General features: G+C 30.7%; 1 protein-coding gene across 5 annotated transcripts in view; it reads right to left on the bottom strand.

Annotated features, from left to right (window-relative positions):
- Positions 1 to 17381, bottom strand: part of LOC132948876 (sodium channel protein para-like) — a 71936-nt gene extending 54555 nt beyond the window's left edge. For 2 of the 5 annotated variants that reach the window (XM_061019553.1, XM_061019556.1), the window contains exon 1: positions 16653 to 17379. The gene's annotated coding sequence lies outside the window, so the exon portion shown is untranslated. Of the gene's footprint in view, positions 1 to 16652 lie in introns of all 5 variants that reach the window. The other 3 variants (XM_061019557.1, XM_061019554.1, XM_061019555.1) reach the window with 3 other exon arrangements.
- Between the last annotated feature and the right edge of the window lie 1603 nt (positions 17382 to 18984).

The following is an 18984-nucleotide window of genomic DNA, read 5'->3' as shown; positions in this document are numbered from 1 at the left end:
GTATTCACCGTACTCGGGTAGTCCTGACCAATTATCATCCTGCTAAAAATAGACGACATTATCGATATTACGATAACATAATAATAATAATAATAACATATCAATTATTGATATACTATAGCAATATTTAGCAATAATATAGCTTATAGGAAACATAAATATATTATACTACGTACTATCCACTATTGTTCGATATTAGTTGTGGTCTGTGGGCCCAGGGTCATGGCCCTCCCTAGCCCCCCTTAATCCGGGTTTGATAACAATGTACTTTAGTATATCCATGATACATGCAGATAAGTTATCTAGCACCATAATAATATTATAATCGTTTAACCTTTTAGACGTTCATGACCGAAGTAGATGCACGATCCAATAATATAAACGTGAGGGGTGAGGATGAATTATGAATATTATAGAGCGTTGGCGTATCAAGTCCTTAAATTAGAAGTCTTAAATAGTATGTAATATTTTATAATAACTATTAATTACTCCTTTATAGGAGTGTTAACACTACTCAATAGAAGTTTATTATAACAAAAAAAAAATTGTTTAATTTATTATGTTATCGTTATTCTTTAGAAACTCGAGGACATGTTGTTTTTTTTTTTAAAATTATTACAGTACCAGTCAAAGGATTTAACTACCATGTGCTGTGAAAAAAAATATCATTGGTCAGACAATAGGATACATGCAGACGATACGTCATATTCGTTGGGTGTCGATTACGCGTTGACAGCCCTCCCTCTTGTTATACAGTTACCGAAGTCTGTTTATGTCGCACAAACACATAACCAGTGATATTTTTCAGACACTTAAATATAAAATTACATCGATTTTCACGCCTTCCGTTTCATAGAACTATATCATGTTCGAAAACACTATCGAGTCGCAAACACTTGTATAAATAATTGCATTGTCCTTTCGTATTTAACACTCGTATATTATAAAACAATATCGATCAACAATGTAATTTTGTCATTGTTATAAAATGTAAATTTATTCACAAAATAAATAATATGCGACGATGCAATATGATAATTTCAAATTGTAATCATTATAATTTTTCATCGTAATACGTAAGTCTTCTTGAATAATTACATAAGAAAAATCTATCTATATTATTATTATCATGTAATCAATTTATTGAGATTGAACAGTATTCCTGAGTGGCTGAATCATACAATTTTATCTCTTGAATTTAATCAACAACAGATAATATGATAAAATATTTATTCAATTGAATTGAATTTCAATTTCCCTGCATTTTACTTACTCTATTATTATAGAATAGTTCACAGAAAATATTTATTTACATATATAGTACCTACATTATATTACTTATATAAAATATTTGATTTACTAAACAGTATATTATAGGTAGGTAATAGGGTCTCGATAGTTATTTTCCCTATAATTCCCTAAAAAAAAATTGTGAATTAGAATAATAAAATATAATTATTTTTGCAATATGTATATATTTTATTATTTATTTTATATTTTCTGATTTGTGACAAATAATATTGTTTTATTATAATTAGCAAAAAAATAAAAGATTACCTATACTATCAAATAAAAGTCTTCGAAAAAACATTAATATATTTAAAAAAAATATATAATCATAAACTGATTTACTAAAAATCATTGTAAGATCAAAACCTAGTTTAATCTATTGAGATTTTTATTAGCATCAATACTTCAAACAAATGTGTACAACAATTATATACAAACATTGTATCAAATAAAAATAAAATAAAAACAATATCCGATTTATAGATTATTGATTTTGATGACCGGCAAGGACACATTTGGGTTAGTATAAACCATTATTAGTTTGTCTTAAGATTTATATGTTATAGTTTTTAGTTTTAATCTGTAAGTCATCATAATATGTGCATTACACGATTATTTTAGCAGAGTTAAACTCAGATTATCCAAACCAACTCAAATTTTAAAATTTAAATAAAATATAGTTTTAATTTTCAATTAACAAGTGATATCGACATTTTCAAAACTATTATGTGCCAACAGTTCACAGTAAAAAAAGGTTGGTTGTCTTTCGAAAAATAGAAGTATGTATGTCTGACTCTCCTTAAATAGTATAAAAATCTAAATTGGTCATTTAAAATATGGTTCTTAAGTATACTTGAAAATTTCAAAAATCAGAATTTGAATAAATCTATTCTTTTAAGAAAAAATGTGAGTGAGCATGCATGATGCGAATTGCGAATGCTCTATATAATATATTATAATACACACCCACATAATATTATAACGACACGGAAACGGTTTGTTGTGGATCGAGAATCGCAGAATTTAATCGCACTTCACTACACAATACTTTGAAATGAAATACGAAAAAATAATACATCAAAACAGTGAAGAAAATAATATTGGACGGCCGAGATGGCTTAGGAGAAAATGACTGTTTCTGATGACCGACCCGCGGAAAATATCACGGTTTGCCACGAGTATATAGGTACCATTAACAACATGCGGTCGCATCGGCCATGATTATCGCGGTTAGAACCTCGCCGGGTTTCACCGATACATGTTTTGGCAACAACTTCTAGAACACATTCGTCCGCAAATTCCATAGTCAGATTGTATAAGCCCGCGACTTCCGTACTCCAGGAAGTTAACCACTTGGTCGAGATGTAATTCAACCCATGGTACATTTGTGGCGAGCGGATAACAGCAATATAACTCGCCGGTTATCTGCCGTCGCCATCAGTTTTCACTTTTCACCATGACCATCGTCTACGTTAACCGATTAACAATGATTTTCGGTCGAACTGTTTTTCGGTCGCCGTCCGCAAATAGGCAGGTACCTATCATGTGTGATAGAATTTTAGTGGAATGAGAATTCATATTACCTCTGGCCCTACGAAACGCCACCATTCGTTTCCCGAAGATATCGTGAGATGCAATTAGGTATTTACCAATATTATATGTTATAATTTATACGAAATTTGTAGTTAACACTGCGTATGAAGATGATTATTTCCTATAGGAGTATACAAGAGCTAGACCCAGTGATGTATTCGCGGTGATGGTAAGGACGTAAGGGGAAACACACTGTCCGCCGAAATATCACTAATATTTTAAACCTAATTCTTTAACTCGGTATCACATTATATTTAAATGTTTACCTTTTAACTGTAATGTTTCAATTAGAAATTAAACATCAATATAATATGTATATTTAGTATTAGATTAATAAAGTATACATACAATATTATATAATATTACAATATTACCAGGTTTACGAAATTGTAACACTAAAAAAAAATATTTTTATAGGTATCGTCTTAAAAACACTATATTATTATATGTGTTAGTATTAAAATAAGTTCAAGGTTAAACTAGCAAGCTCGACTAACAATAATATATGGTTACACTTATAGGTAGGTAGGTACTATAAGTACTTATATAATATACTCTATTCCATATTAGTTTGACCAGTCTACCGACCAAAACCAGTTGCCGCCGCGCATCCCCTCTTATAAACGTTACTACAACAAGAAGTACCGTCGGTTACCGACATACGCCGACCAATCACGGACATCTGGCACTGTTTGTGGGGGGGGGGGGGGAGGGTCTGAACGTTCCGGCGGCTCAGTGTGCATGCGCGAAAGTGGTCAAACTAATATGGAATAGAGTATAGTTCCGTAAATAATTTTGAAAATATAATTCATGAACAATATGTCATTATTATTAATTTTAATGTTTCGCTAGACGTTTGACGTTTAACGCGTGATAAAAATTGTATATTCACCGCAGGCAGATGTTTGTTTGACAAAATGATATTCAAAATATAATATTTTACCAACTTACCAAGGTGGTTATACTACTCAGATATTGTAAACGACCGAATCAAAGTTAGTATTAAATAGTCAAAATTATCAATATCCGTCGCTCTGAACCGACACGCAGGTAAACAGTGCGAGTGTGAACCGTAACTACATGTGCGCAGCGCAAAGCAGTGTTGACACGGAATAAAGTGGAGGGGAAGAGGTAGTTGTGTGCTCAGGGTTAAAGATATATGTTGCAAGGAATCGGTAGGATTATATTTTATTCAAAATACTTTCTTTCTTTTTCAAACGTAAAATTATTGGTTGTACCCACCTGCCTACCTATGATCGTTATACTAATGAACAATATTTGGATTGAAGTATATTATATTTGTGTGATGCTCCGTGTGTGTTTTAAAATGCATATGACACTGAATTTAATTCCTTTGGGGACCACCACAAAAAGCCACAAACACGAATATAATATTATAAACTCGCTCACACGCACGATACGTCCTATGGGAATTCCACATGCTTAGTGGACACATTTCCACCGTGTGAAGTGTGTGACTAGAAAGTAGCATAGTAGATGTAACGACATCAAAGGACACCGTACGCGTATCTACGTTTATTATTATCTAATGCTGTCAGAAAAATAACAGTACCAATATTGATCTGTCCGCATCAGTTGAGTTCGTGCTTTCCGATTGCATACAAAATAAAACCAACTATTTTATTGCCAACCATTACAACAACGCAACGTCACAAATCCCGGGTTCGATTACAATGGTAATAATGATAATAATAATAATAATAATAATAATATAGGTGTTATATTGTACATGAACGATAATTTCTAAGGAAATAAATAAAATATAGTGTTATAAAAATTTGCTTAATACGAGATTAGATTTACCCGAAGGCATACAAGCATGTTACTATTTTATAGTCTTCGGCAAAGTCGTATAAGTTGTAAGTCCTTCACCACTTTTAACAATGTCCACTGCGTTTTAATATTTTTTATTTTATATGTTTTATTTGGTACATATAGGGTCACGTGGAAATTTCCTTCTGAGCATTTTGTGTTCAAAAATAACGTGTTTATATTATAGTGTGTAAATGTACATACAAAATATTATTAGATATGATGTATTAATTCACCATAATATTATACTAAGCTTATTATAAAATCTTTTTACTATTATACCTATCTGTTGTTTTTTTTTTATCATAAGTAATAACCTTTAAATTAAATTGTTATTAAAACGTATATTATATAATATATATAATAATGTAAAATTATTATTGAATATGTATAACATGTTTATTTGAAATAATTTCTTCGAAATTAGCCACGATCTATTATTATTATAATTTTTATTTGTTTAAAATGCTATCAATTATTGAAATTGTATTATCATTGAGTTTTAATATAACTTTAATGCATTTTAATTTTTAAACGATTGGGACCAGGTTAATAACTCTTGACATAGACAATTTTACATAATAATGATAATAATAATACAAATTCAATTACAAAAGTACCGTTTAATTATATCATTTCCACTAATAACAAAAACTATTAAAAAAAATATATCCCTAAATTATTTCTATGTAATTTTTAACCGTCGTGACCATCAAAATACTGATGTAAATATAGACATATAATATTTCTGTGTTATACAGTGACGTATATACGGGGGGGGGAAGGGGCATTCATATCCCCCCTCTGGAGATCAAAATTTTGTACACAATACAACATATTATATACATATATATATACTATATACCTACCTAGTTATACGATATGCATTATGCAATACGTGTTAATAAATTAAACTAAAAATAATCTTAGATTAATTAAATCGAAAGAAAAATCAAGATAATTACATAGATTTTTACGCATACGCAATAACTTCATGTACCTGTAACTTTCGAAAGAAAATATATGTCACATTAGTGTTGGATTTACTCAATAAATGGAATATACAAATTAATAAAATGTATTATCGCATTATATAACGTGCCACTTAAATGTTCAAAATGCATACTAATTGTCAATATTAACGTAAGATGTTATATTAATTATAATAATGATTTTAGCGTAAAATTAATTACATAATGTTTCTGCGTTGTATGATTCAGATTAGTTTATATAACCGGAATATACGAGTAGCGTTGTGTACACGTACAATTATTTTAATAAATAATAAATGAATGGAATAGTGTTTACTGAAATCACGAATTACGCACAACTATTTAAGTGACACTGTTAATTTATGGTTAAGTTGGCAAGAGAATTTAAAAACCATACAGTAAATATATGAATTACCTACCTACATAAGAAAACAGATGAAATATTTTAGGAAAGTAGTAAACAATTTTTTTACAATTACAATTATTACTAACTATGCATAATTTTTTAAATGAGGTTGTTAAACTGTGCAATTTATGTACTATGAATACTACTAATAATAATAATCTTCGTCAAGTTATACCTTTTAAAGATAATCTTATATACATATAACGAAAAAGTAGGTCCACGAAAACTATATAAGTACACGCTCTATAACTCAGTTAGGTACCTACCTACTTTACTAAGTACCTTAGTCTTATTTTAGAATTCTGTCTGCGGAAGATAGATGTACCAATAGTTCAATTTCATGTTCAGCAAACAGCATTCCAAAATATGTTTAATAGAGTACTGAGTTATATGGGTAATTTAATTATTCATTGTACTGTTTTCACGGACACACAGTCGTATAATAGGTATATTATAGTGTTATACAATTATTATTAAATTATAATATATTTTTTGTTACATTGGAAACATAAAATAAATTGTTAAAGCGTCTATTTAAAAGTAATTAATACGTAATTTATAGTTCATTAAAAATAATATTTTATTAACTTAATATTACAGAGGAAGCTCATTGGTTTCAAATTTCGGAAATATTTTGTAACTGTATTTGTGATCAAGAAACGATACTTCGCCATTATTATTATTATTTATACAAGTTACATATTTTATCATATACCTACATTATTAAAATTAAAATAAGTTTATTTTTATAATTTCTATACTCAAGAAAAAATTTACTTAGCCTCCTCTAGCTTATACTATTATTAGTTATTTTGAACCAGTGGTTCTAAAACTTCGCTCTCCACGAGAGTGCATGATATAGTGACTCTGCGGTGATCCATGCTGATTAAATCATGGTTTTAATTTTTTTGGTTTAACGTTGACATTTTTAGATGATAACCTAAATTTCATGTATTTTTATTTCTTAGCAGCTAAAAGTCTTTGCAAACAAAAAGGTTTAAGTACACTGTACAGTTGCATTAAACTATGATACATTTGTATATATTATATTTGTATAGGAATAAAAAGAATGACGTGTAAGATATTTAAATAAACTTTTAATGATTTGATGAAATGTCGAAAAGTGTCAGCTAAAATATTATGAGGTCCTTCGATACCTAGAGTTATACCCTTTGAGAAAACCCATTGATATAAATTTGATTTATTACAATGAATCAAAAATAAAGTTACGGTAAAAAAATAGCAAATTGAGTTAACACCTCGTATATAACAACTATACTCAAATTTTAACTGCAAATAAAATCAAATAATAGTAGTTTACAATTTTATTATATAAATTAATGAACCCATTATACAATAAATCATGAAAGACCTTAAAATGTAATATATTTTTTTTATATATATATTTGGCAAAATTATGCTTCAACTACACATTAGGTTTTTAGCCTACATTAACTTAATATAAACAAATAGGTATTAATATACATTAAAACTTAATACAAATATTGACACGTTATTAACAATTTATGGCTAAGGTTTGTATTGCGGAAAAGTGCACTGATTGCGATGGTGTTCTTTTCATTGAGTGCTTGGTGAAGTGTGAGAGGGTTATTGAAGATCTTGCGGGCTTCGGTGTGTTTGGGGCAGTTGATGACTATATTATGATCTATTGTTAGAGTTACATTACAAGTATCGCATACTTGTTTCTTCTTGATGAGATATGCATGTGTTAGGTGAAAGTGGCCTATTTTAGCTCGAGTAATTGTTACTTCCTCTCTTATTTTCGTATTATTTAATATTTATATAAAAAATTATTAATATAATCGTGCATTATAAATTTATTTTTGAATCTTAAAATGTTTAATTAATATCACCTTGTTAGTGATTTATTAGATAGTACTCCAATACGATATTTCATCCATACTTAGATTTACAGCCCTAACAGCATTTTGTAATGATAATATTATAATATTATTATAATAACTTTGTACTAATATTATTCGTTATTATATTGTTATAATAATATTTTTAAACAAAAAATTGCTGTCTGGGAGCCTACTGATATAGTATTATTGTTCTAGGTTATCACAACACAGGTGGTTTTATAATAATTATTGGAACGTTGAATGTCAATTTACTACTGCCAACATCTGCCAATAATAAGTACTGTCGATACAATACAGTGAAATTACTTAAAAAACAAAATATAAATTAATTAATGACACATTACACATAATATTATATAATTGAAAAATTACAATTTACAGTTCGGGTAGTTTTAATTATAAACGTAGGTACCTACAATTATTGCCTATTGGTACACGATATCCATTATATTTCATTATAATAATATGTTCTAGACGGTTGTTTTATATTTTAATTTTTCCCGCGCGATTATAGTTGAGGAGAAAGATTGTCCAAATATAAGTTTTGTTTCGAACACAATACAATCAACAATATAACAATGAGACAATTTCGAAATATGGTACAACGATATCGTGAATTAGACTGTCACTGAGATTTTCCACATCCATGCAGTATAGTTTTCGTGGTGCCCGGTTTACTTATTTGATTTTAGCAGTTCTGTGTAATTCCTGACCACCTGCTTTAATATAGACCACAGATGGCTTTTTCATCTCTTGAATAGATGTATCTTCGAATTTAAATATTATCTATCAGAATCTTCTTATACCATTATTCCTTCATGTTTTTTTCTGTTATTAATTTTACTTGTCAGCACCGCTGGTGTCTGAGTGAGTGTGTTAGGGGGTGAAACAATTTCTTACATTTCACAACATTCAACCGAAAAATAAATATACGAATGAAATAACGTCCAAATACATTATTTTCAATTATAATATATTACGTCTCGTGTTCTCTTGTGAAATTAAAATCCAGTAGATCAAGTCGAAAAATAATAGGTAAGAGTACTGAGTACCTACTACCTAACATCAAACACCAATGTGCTATTCCATCTCATATTTACACACGGAATAAATGCTATCTCATTTTACAAAATAACAGGGTTCGGCAAATTATTTACTGGAAAAAAAAAAAACTATAATAACAGAGTTACCGGCAAGGAGATGGAAAATAATAATACTTATTCACTCACATATAATTTGTCATTGTCGTCATTGTTCAGACACGTCAATCAATTAACCCGTAAAACATGGACTTTGAATATTTCAAACTAATTATTGTCCGGGAACATATTTATTTCCTGCAAAAACTTGAAGGATGATATTTAAAATTATAAAAATCTCATTAAACGAAAATAAATCTTAATTTTCATAAATAATTGTTGCGAGGTGCATTTTGTTTAAAAATATGAATTCACAAATACCTAGTCATTCACATAAATATATTTCAATATTTTATTAATAAATGTAGATAATATAGGTACTAATAAAATCTAAATGGGAAGGAAGATGGCAAAATTTACGTAATTTAGCACCAATCGCTGCCACTGATTTCACGTAAACTATTTTACATTTTTTTTTACAGTGAAAAATATTCTTCGGTTTTTGTGCATATTGTAAATACAATAAAACAATCTAGTTATCAATAAATTACGTATAGGTCACTCAAAGATGTCCCATGGACATCTTATGCGCAGAGAAGAACCAGCAATGTGCCTAACCTGCGGAGAACCTTTCACAGTCAAGCACCTCCTTATCAACTGCCGTGTCCATACAGATACCAGAAAAAGTCTAAAATTGCCCGACAACCTCTTTGAAGCCCTCAACCCTATCCATTACAACACCAACAAAATAATCATATTTTTAAAACAAATTGATATGTATAATTTAATTTAAGAATTTATTGTATAACTATACTCTATTATGTACTAATTACCAATTTTTGTTGCAAGCTAATAACCTTAGCAGTTGATGCTGTACCATGAATAAAAAAAATAAAATAAAATAAAACAATCTATATATTGCGAGTATCTACCTATATTTTAATGACTGATTAATGAATTAAGCAAAATGAAAAAATGTCTATTTGAAAAGGTTATTGTAAAATATTTCTTTTGACGTTAGACAACAGTGGTCTTTATTATAATATATGAATATTTTTATATAATTTTTTTTAAATACGTGTTTTTGATGTTTACAAATTAAATTGTAATCTTTTTTAATTCATTCTTTAAGATAAAATACGTAATTGAATTTTACATAGTTTCATTATTTTATTACTATTGTTAAAATATTAAATGTTGTTATGTTAATTGAATAAATAAATACCCCGTAATGTCACTGACAATAATTTGACACTTTACAATTTCTCTCAAATAATTGATCAGATAGTTCATAGCAATAACAAGTTACAGGAACAATATTTATTGCTACTTAAAACAATATAGTAGGTTTAATATTAATACAAAATGTAATATAATTATATGTATATAATTAGTGAAAAACTATTAATAATAATAATATAATGTAAGCATGAATAATATTACATTAAAATTAATAACAATAAAAAAAATAAGCCTACCAACTTACAATATTATATTTCACATCTATGTTTTAAACTTAAAACTCAAACATGCAACATTAAAAATTGATGGGATAATATTATCTTTCATATTATTTGTATTACCATTATTATAATTAGTAGTTAATGCATAATGTCTACACCTTAATTATGTAATTTACATTACATGATTACATTACATAATATTATGTGCTAAGTTATTAATTTACAAACAACGTAAGATAGCGACTAATTAAATTCAGATAAGATACCTAATATTTTCGGCGTTATACGATTAATAATCTTACGATATACTGTACTTTGCGAACAATCATCGTTTGGTAAAATGATTGCGATTAATTGACATGTAGTGAATTATTTACGACCGATTGAGGCGTACATGCAAATAAATGTCACATTTTTAATTAAATTTGGATGATTCATAAAACTATCAAATAATAGGCAATAAATGATAAATAGGTAGGTTATTTACAATCAAAAATTTTATTATATAGATGCTATTTAGTATTTACTGAAACCAGACCAATGTTCAACTCTTGGTGAAGCTCTCTCCGTCAAATGCCTAATTACCCACTGTGCAGACATCAGTGTAAACCACACAAATACAAAAACAATATTTTCAAAATGTTACAACTTTATCTAATTATTTAGTGTATGTATGTTATGAGCTGTAGTCTAGATGTAATCCAAAAATTAAATTATAGTTATTAATTCATGTGTTTATATTTTTAAATTTAATGGTGTGTTATGTTTGTGAAAATTAAATAATAGGATATCATTTTGTATTAATTTACCTACGTTTATTAAAACAATTGCTCGAGATAACGTTGGACGCTGTCATGAGAGTATGTGATTCATTATCTCGGCAACTTATCTTAATAGACGTACGTATGATAATTTGTAATATTATTTTTCAATGTAAATACCTATGATAATTTGTAGAATTATGTTGGAATGTAACTGTTTTCTATTGTAATATTAATATGATACGGCGATTTGGATATGCAATTTAGCTACATAACAGTCCTGTCGTGTATCTATCACAAATACACGTCATAAGACATTATAATATGATATTATTAATAATTCAATGCCTTTCATTGTTATTAATGAATAAATGAGAGTTGGATAAAATTATAATATTGCGTATTACGTAAGGTATATCTTTAACAATTGGAGGAATCTTAGGTAACTGAGAATGAAATAATTAAAATAGTTAATATTGAGTTCAAATTACGACTTAGCCATGAAACATTATTTATAAAACTATTATACTATTTAAATGTATGTACTATGTAGTTCCTAACAACTTATTAGAATATACAGAATTATCATATTATAAAATCATGTTTAAAATACTTCACACCTCTTTGACAATGTTTTTGTACGGAAAAATAAATAATATATTTTTTTAATTCTAGCATAAAGTATAAATTACTGTTTTATTTAATGAGATCATCATTCATGTTTTAATTATTCCAAAAATGAAAAATATTTGAAAATCAAATATGATTTTATGTTCAAATTCACACACAAAAAAAAAACTAACATTGAGCAATATTATGTAACAAGATCATAAACCAACCTCAAAATTCTCAACCGCAAACGTCAGTAAACGAATAAATTATCATATCTGCTAAACTTCGTATACACACAACTTTGGTTATAATATTTTTATTTAATGGAAAATCAGGTATAGTGTACGTTTTTGTTAAAGAAACATGCAATGAATTTTTTTTAAGGGTTCGTGAAATGAGGTAATATCTGTTCTCATAAGGAACACGATATACAATTTGTAACATGTATATGGGTACGAACATACAACAATGGAACACGTCACAATGGTTAGTGGGTTTGAAGAGGCCATTACTTAAGATAGATAGCGTCACAAACTTAATAATTGCCAAAACGTGGTGAAAAATATATTGCTAGTATAGTTACGGAGTTACATAAACTTCATATCCTTCAGATAGAATATATGACTATAATATGAGTGTATATCACTCTATTCGTATGCGTTTAAAAACCAGTACACTGAGATGTAAAAAAAATAATAATGCTTTATGGACATAATTCCATGACCAGGTTATTGTTCGTATAATATGGACAAATGTGGTTGTAACTTGATTATTATTATTTTTCTTTTTCGAAAAAGGCGGTTGTCAGAAGAAATGGTACAAAGGTAAACGAACGTCGGTCGACTAAAAAACGCAATGTTTGCGAATACCTAAAGTATAAGGTTGAAAAATATTTTGTACTACCTGCCGTTCGTGTTTACTCACATTTATAACATTAAATTTGAAATTATATATGTATATAAATACATAAACAAAAAAAAATTAGTATTAAGACTTTCATAATAGGTCAAGAAGGTTTGACTTGCTAAATGTAAATAATTACGCTTCCATGACGTACAGCTTATAATATAATATAAATTCATGCCTTCGTTCAAAAAAAAATACAATGACGTCATTAATGAGGTGAAAATATTTTAACATGGTATTTTTTTTTACCTACCTAGTTGTATGGTAATACAATTATTTAAATTGATCAATATAGTCTCTGACCACTTTTGTGCGTGCAAAATATTTTCTGTTGTCGTTGAATTATATTTTGTTCAGCGACACACGTGATATTTTATTAACAGTCAAAAACAGCAAAAACGTTAAGCACAAATAATCAATTCTCACTTTTACGCGTTGAATTGCATTACATAACATAATAAAATCTAAAAATATAATGATAAAAAAATAAGTTAACTTTACGCAGAGGATGTGTGCGTTTCGAAAATCTGAAATACTATTTAACTCATTATTATGTACCATGTTTAACACTTGAACACCTTCTTACTATGGTTACACCATATTCTCAAACTTATAAATATAATCTATGTAATATGGACATATGGTATATAATGTATTAAATAATCCAACAACTATAACTGTTCAAAAATGATTTTATCTCTGGTAATAAACTGAATAAAATGAACATGTGCGTATACTCACAATGTAAATAATAATTATAATAAATCTAGCTGATCCCGCGCACTCCGTTGCCCGTAAAAAAATACAACTCTTAAAAAAATTGTATTTGTTCAACTCCTTTTGAGTGTAACTTACAGCAGTATAAGTGCAACTCAGCCACCCTGGTAGGCAATACGACTACGTCGGATCGCGGACAATGTGTGACAGCGTATCAAGTAAGCAATCCACCTGCTATACTCTCAGTGCAACTCGGCCACCTTGGTATGCAATGTGCGAAAATTCGATTTGATGCATGCTTATACCTGGTCTGCCTAAATGGTGACCAATAACAAATAAATACTAATTTCTACTAATTATTTCTCCTATAACCAATAGCAACCATTTTTAAACAAAAATTTCCATCGTAAATCTCAAAATCCCTGTTTGAGCACCTCTCCGGGTTGGGCCTACTGGGTCCAATTGTGAATCTTAACAGTTCAAGGACCCACGCAAGCGCACACAAAAAATGTCATCAAAATCGGTGCAACCGTTTAGGAGGAGTTTGAATACTTACACACGGACAGACGAAATATAATATATTATATATATATATATATGATACAGATAAAAATAACTTCTAAAGGTACATTTTTTCAAGTGCGTGCGAGATGCACTTATTTGTAACTTCTAATTTAAATTAGACACAAAAGAAATAATTACGTATAAGGTATTTCTGTGTTCTGTGGTAAATGATTATAAAATGTATTATGATTTATAATAAGAATTATTACACAATTATACAAAATTGAAAATAAACAACCTTAACCCAAACAATTAGTACCTACCTTAATATTATTATTATTTAAATTGTATGTATTACTGTATCAGCACAACACGTTACTAGCTAATAGGTATAACGCAACTATTAATTTAGTAGTTTTTAGCATGTTTAATTATTATTGTTTAATATCGCGTTGATACTATAAATTCGATTAACTATCTAAAAAAAATGTAGGTACTTAGCTCCCAATATAATTTCTGGTTGCAAGCACTGGTGCATAACATTTAACACGTACAAAACCGATTGGATAATAATAGTATCGGAAAATCCTATACGTATTGTAGGTATTACAATTCTATTATAATAATTATTATAATTACTATGTGAAAAATTGAATAACGTTTCAATAATAAATCGGAATACTAGCTTTTATAAAAAAATTATAATTAAAATACATAAGCGAGGGCCAAACAGATAAAACATTTAGAACCGCCCACAATCAGCCTAATAAAAAAATGTTGAAATTTCGGTCAAGACAATAATAATTAAATTATGATACGAATAAACCAGCTCGTTCTCTTCACTGACTGCTGGCCGCAAAATCAAACGAAACTCTCAGACAAATATTTAAAACACATTATTATTATTATTATTTTATTACAAGAGAAGGTTTATTTACAACCTGTATTTATAGTAATACAATAAGCAAATTACATAAAATGAAAACAAGAATAAAATATAAATAGAAGGACAAGAAAGCAGGGCTTGATACCGTTTTCAAAACCGATTTCAGAAACCGGTATAAACCGTTTTAAAACCGAAACCGAAACCGAAGCCGTAATCAAAACCAAAACCGGAAAAAATTGGATACCGGTATTAAATTCAAAATCGAAACCGGAAAAATTGGATACCGGTATTAATTTCAAAATCGAATCCGTAAAAAATTGGAAACTGGTATTAAATTCAAAACCAAGATATGAAAAAATTGGAAATCTTTATTTTTTTTTTTTAATTGACGTGTTTTTAAATATTCATGATTAAAATGTTGATAACCATTTCATTATTCGCAAAAGAAAATTGGAAACCGGTATAAAAAACCGAAACCGAAATTTCTTAATACCGGTATTCCTAAGTTGAAATTGAAATCGTAAAATTTCAAAACCAGTATACAAAATCGAAACCAAAACCGAAATTTCCTAATACTGGTATTGAAAAATTGAAACTGTAATCGAAAAAATTGAAAACCGGTATACAAAATCGAAACCGAAACGGAAATTATTTCAATCGGTTTCAAGCCCTGCAAGAAAGAGAAAGCACCGATTGGTGGCACCACGAGTACACATTAGTTTTACTGTCTTTTACATACGCCAAAATTAATATATAGTATATCAACTACATTATAATAATATTTATATTATTTATACTATAATAGCATAGCGTATGTCCCTCGGACTTTAATTGCGTCATTATAACATCATCCATAGATACCTATATTCGAAAGAACAAAAAGCTATAATAGATACCTATAATATAGTATTATTTTCGTGTAAGGTCCACCTTAAGGGTACAATACTACACACACACGACCTATACGGTTTTGAATATTTAATAGACCCATGGTACACCCATATCATTAAATTTAACGGTATCGGGTGTGTACATATTATTGGATACCAATTGCGTGCAAACAGATTGATATACCAGCTACTGGTTACCACGACACGCTGTAAGCAGTGTACGCTAAAATACAAGAACGCTGCAGTCAACGAACTCTGCGCACACCGAGTGAACTTTTTATAATAAATTATATATATCGCCCATAGGTTAATAAAGTTATCACGGTCCATTGTCCAGGGCTTCGGATTTATATACCACGATTGTCCCCGCAAGGCCGGTCAGAGATTGTGTGAATTCTGCGGCTTCAGATCTGCAAAACTTAAGTCCCGGCGGCCGCGAGACGACAAAGTCGCGAGCGCCTCACACGGATAAGTATCACTCAGTTCCACCGCTGTACGTAACGCGACTTCCACACCGTTTCGAGCACCCCCTCCCATTGCCCGGCAACTGTTAACGAGATTGCTCACTCGAAGACGCGCATCATGACCTGTCCCGTGATCACGGTACGTACTGGATAAATTTCTCCGCGGAGACGTCGCCTCGCGATAATTTTATATTTTATACACATACGACACTGTGAACACTGCAGTAATGTTACAAGGTCGAACGCATACAAAAAAAATTCTACGACAATATGCAATAAATTATTATCGTCGCATATGCTATTTATTTACCTGCGATGCGCGTGTCAGTGGTGACGAGAAGCCGCCACTGCCGAGCCGGATCGTCGATCAGGTTCGGTGCTTTCCATTTGCTGTCGGTCCGGTTGTGGAATATAGTGCCCAAGGAGTGTTGTAAAAATTATGTTTGAAAAATTAAAAATTAAAATTAAAACAAAAAAAAGGTGTAAAGAATTTTTGAAAAATTCAGTTGGCGAGTCGTATGCGACAGACAACTCGATAATCGATTTTCTGTAGTATTACACGGAATCCAAAGTGAGTGACACCGACACCACGCGATACGGACGAACTAGACGACAAAGCAGGAGACACGCGAAGTATATTATAACAAACAGCGGCGGCAACGGACGGGTATATTATATTGTTATAAATGTGAATGTGTGTGGGTGTTTGTGTGTGTATATGTGTGTTTGTGTGTGTATATATGTGTTTGTGAGTGGAGGTATGTGTAGGTATGTGTAGGTGTGTGTGTGTGAGTGGTGTGTGGAGGTGTGTGTAGGAGTGTGTTTGTGGGGTATGTGATGGTAAAAAAAAAAATCAGTTTTTACAAATAGTAATGCAAAGCCCTCCAAAATTAGCCGCGTATCGGTCGTCCGGCTCGCCTAGTAAACGTCATCCCACTGCTGAGCGGGGTTTTCGTCGTCGTAGCCACCGTAATCGTAGTCACCACCGTAGTCGTCGTAGTCGTCGTCGTCGTCGTCGTCGGCGTCGGTGGCGGCGGCCGTCGGTCGGCGTCGTCGGTGGCTCGTGTGGCGGTGCGTTCCAGCGCCGAGCCGAGCGTCGCCGTCGAGTTGCTCCGGAACTACACTCACACACGCACACTAACACACAAACACACACTGACACACAGTCGCTGCGCGCCCCCGTCCCGAGCAATCGATAGCCGATAGCCGCCGCCGCCAAAACCCTGGGACCGCGCCCTCTCTGACCCTTCCTCGCCACGATCGCGAAACGCGTCCGTCCGGTGATGGGAGGGGACGAGGACGACGACGACGACGACGACGACGACGAAGACGACCTATGGACGGCGGCGATTCGTGAAGGGTACTGTGTGCAATAAGGGGTTTGGGGGGGAGGGGGCACCAAGGTTTACGATAGAGTGCGGGGGAGGTGTTACAGTGTATAATATATTATATAGGTACGTACCGCGCGGTGGTGTGCGGGTGACACAGGTGCCTTTTAGGTTCACTCAACCCTTCCCCACCACTGACTCTAACGAGCTAGTTTTCGGCCGGGCGGCATGTATAACATTATTATAGGTAGATATAGAGTATATAGAGGTATAGGTCGCCCTGGGGAATACATCATCAATGGCGAGTTTAGAGCGTTTTATACTTATGAGCGCGTGCGGTCTTTTCCGTGAATTTTTCCGTTGCGGAAAACCCAAAATTATCACGACCACAATTTTCTTCTTCCACATTGATGAAAATCCCGAGAATTTATCGGATTTGAACAGACTCAAGTAACCATCGTCTATCAATTTTTGAAACATAAATGTATAATATTATCATCATAACAATATTATCACCGTCACGTGTTGTGTACTTAATACGTCTCGTGTGTATACTATTACCTATATTATGTGGGTAAAACGATCATTAATTAAAAGATATATTATAAAATATTAGTATTATTATTGTTTTTGTCTTTTTATAAAAGATTTGTTGGATATAGCGGTCGTATATGAATATGGTATATAGAGCCGTGTACATAGATAGTTCAAAACTTCTACGAAAACTTTTTATGAAACATTGTTTTTTTTGTCATATACGTATAATATACAGGGTGTTTCACTAATCATCTCCATCTTTCACCGTCTAATAAAAAATGTTTTCAATTTTTAATTTTTGAAGTTTTAAGTATACTTAAGACTATATTATTATAATGCCCCCACATCTCCTCACAATATGACCATAGATTTATGATCTATGTTAAATAACTCAACAACTACCCATTCAAATTTATATTTACATATATTAACATTTTAAAAAAGAAAGTAAACTTCAGAGTTAAAAAATAGTGGATAAGTGGATGTCGCTCTGCTGTACATTAGGTTACAATAGTGCGTCACTGTAATGGATGGTGTTAAATTTGAATTCAATGATATAATATCATTGTATAAGAAAAACAATTCTGAGCGTAAATGGTCAGTCAGCCTATGATTTTACCAAGTATATTTGATGATATTATTGTGAATAAAGTAATTTATATATAACCTATTTACGTGGAGCCTTGTTTTCAATTTTCAATCTTTAGCTATAAAAGTTGAACATTTTTTACATTTTGTCAAAATTTGAACTTTAAATGCTTATCAAAAAAAATTGTG

This window comes from Metopolophium dirhodum, chromosome 7 (genome assembly GCF_019925205.1).
Source record: "Metopolophium dirhodum isolate CAU chromosome 7, ASM1992520v1, whole genome shotgun sequence".
Classification (NCBI taxonomy): Eukaryota; Metazoa; Arthropoda; class Insecta; order Hemiptera; family Aphididae; genus Metopolophium; species Metopolophium dirhodum.
The sequence above is the reverse complement of the archived record's forward strand: the minus strand, read 5'-3'. Positions and strand labels throughout refer to the sequence as shown.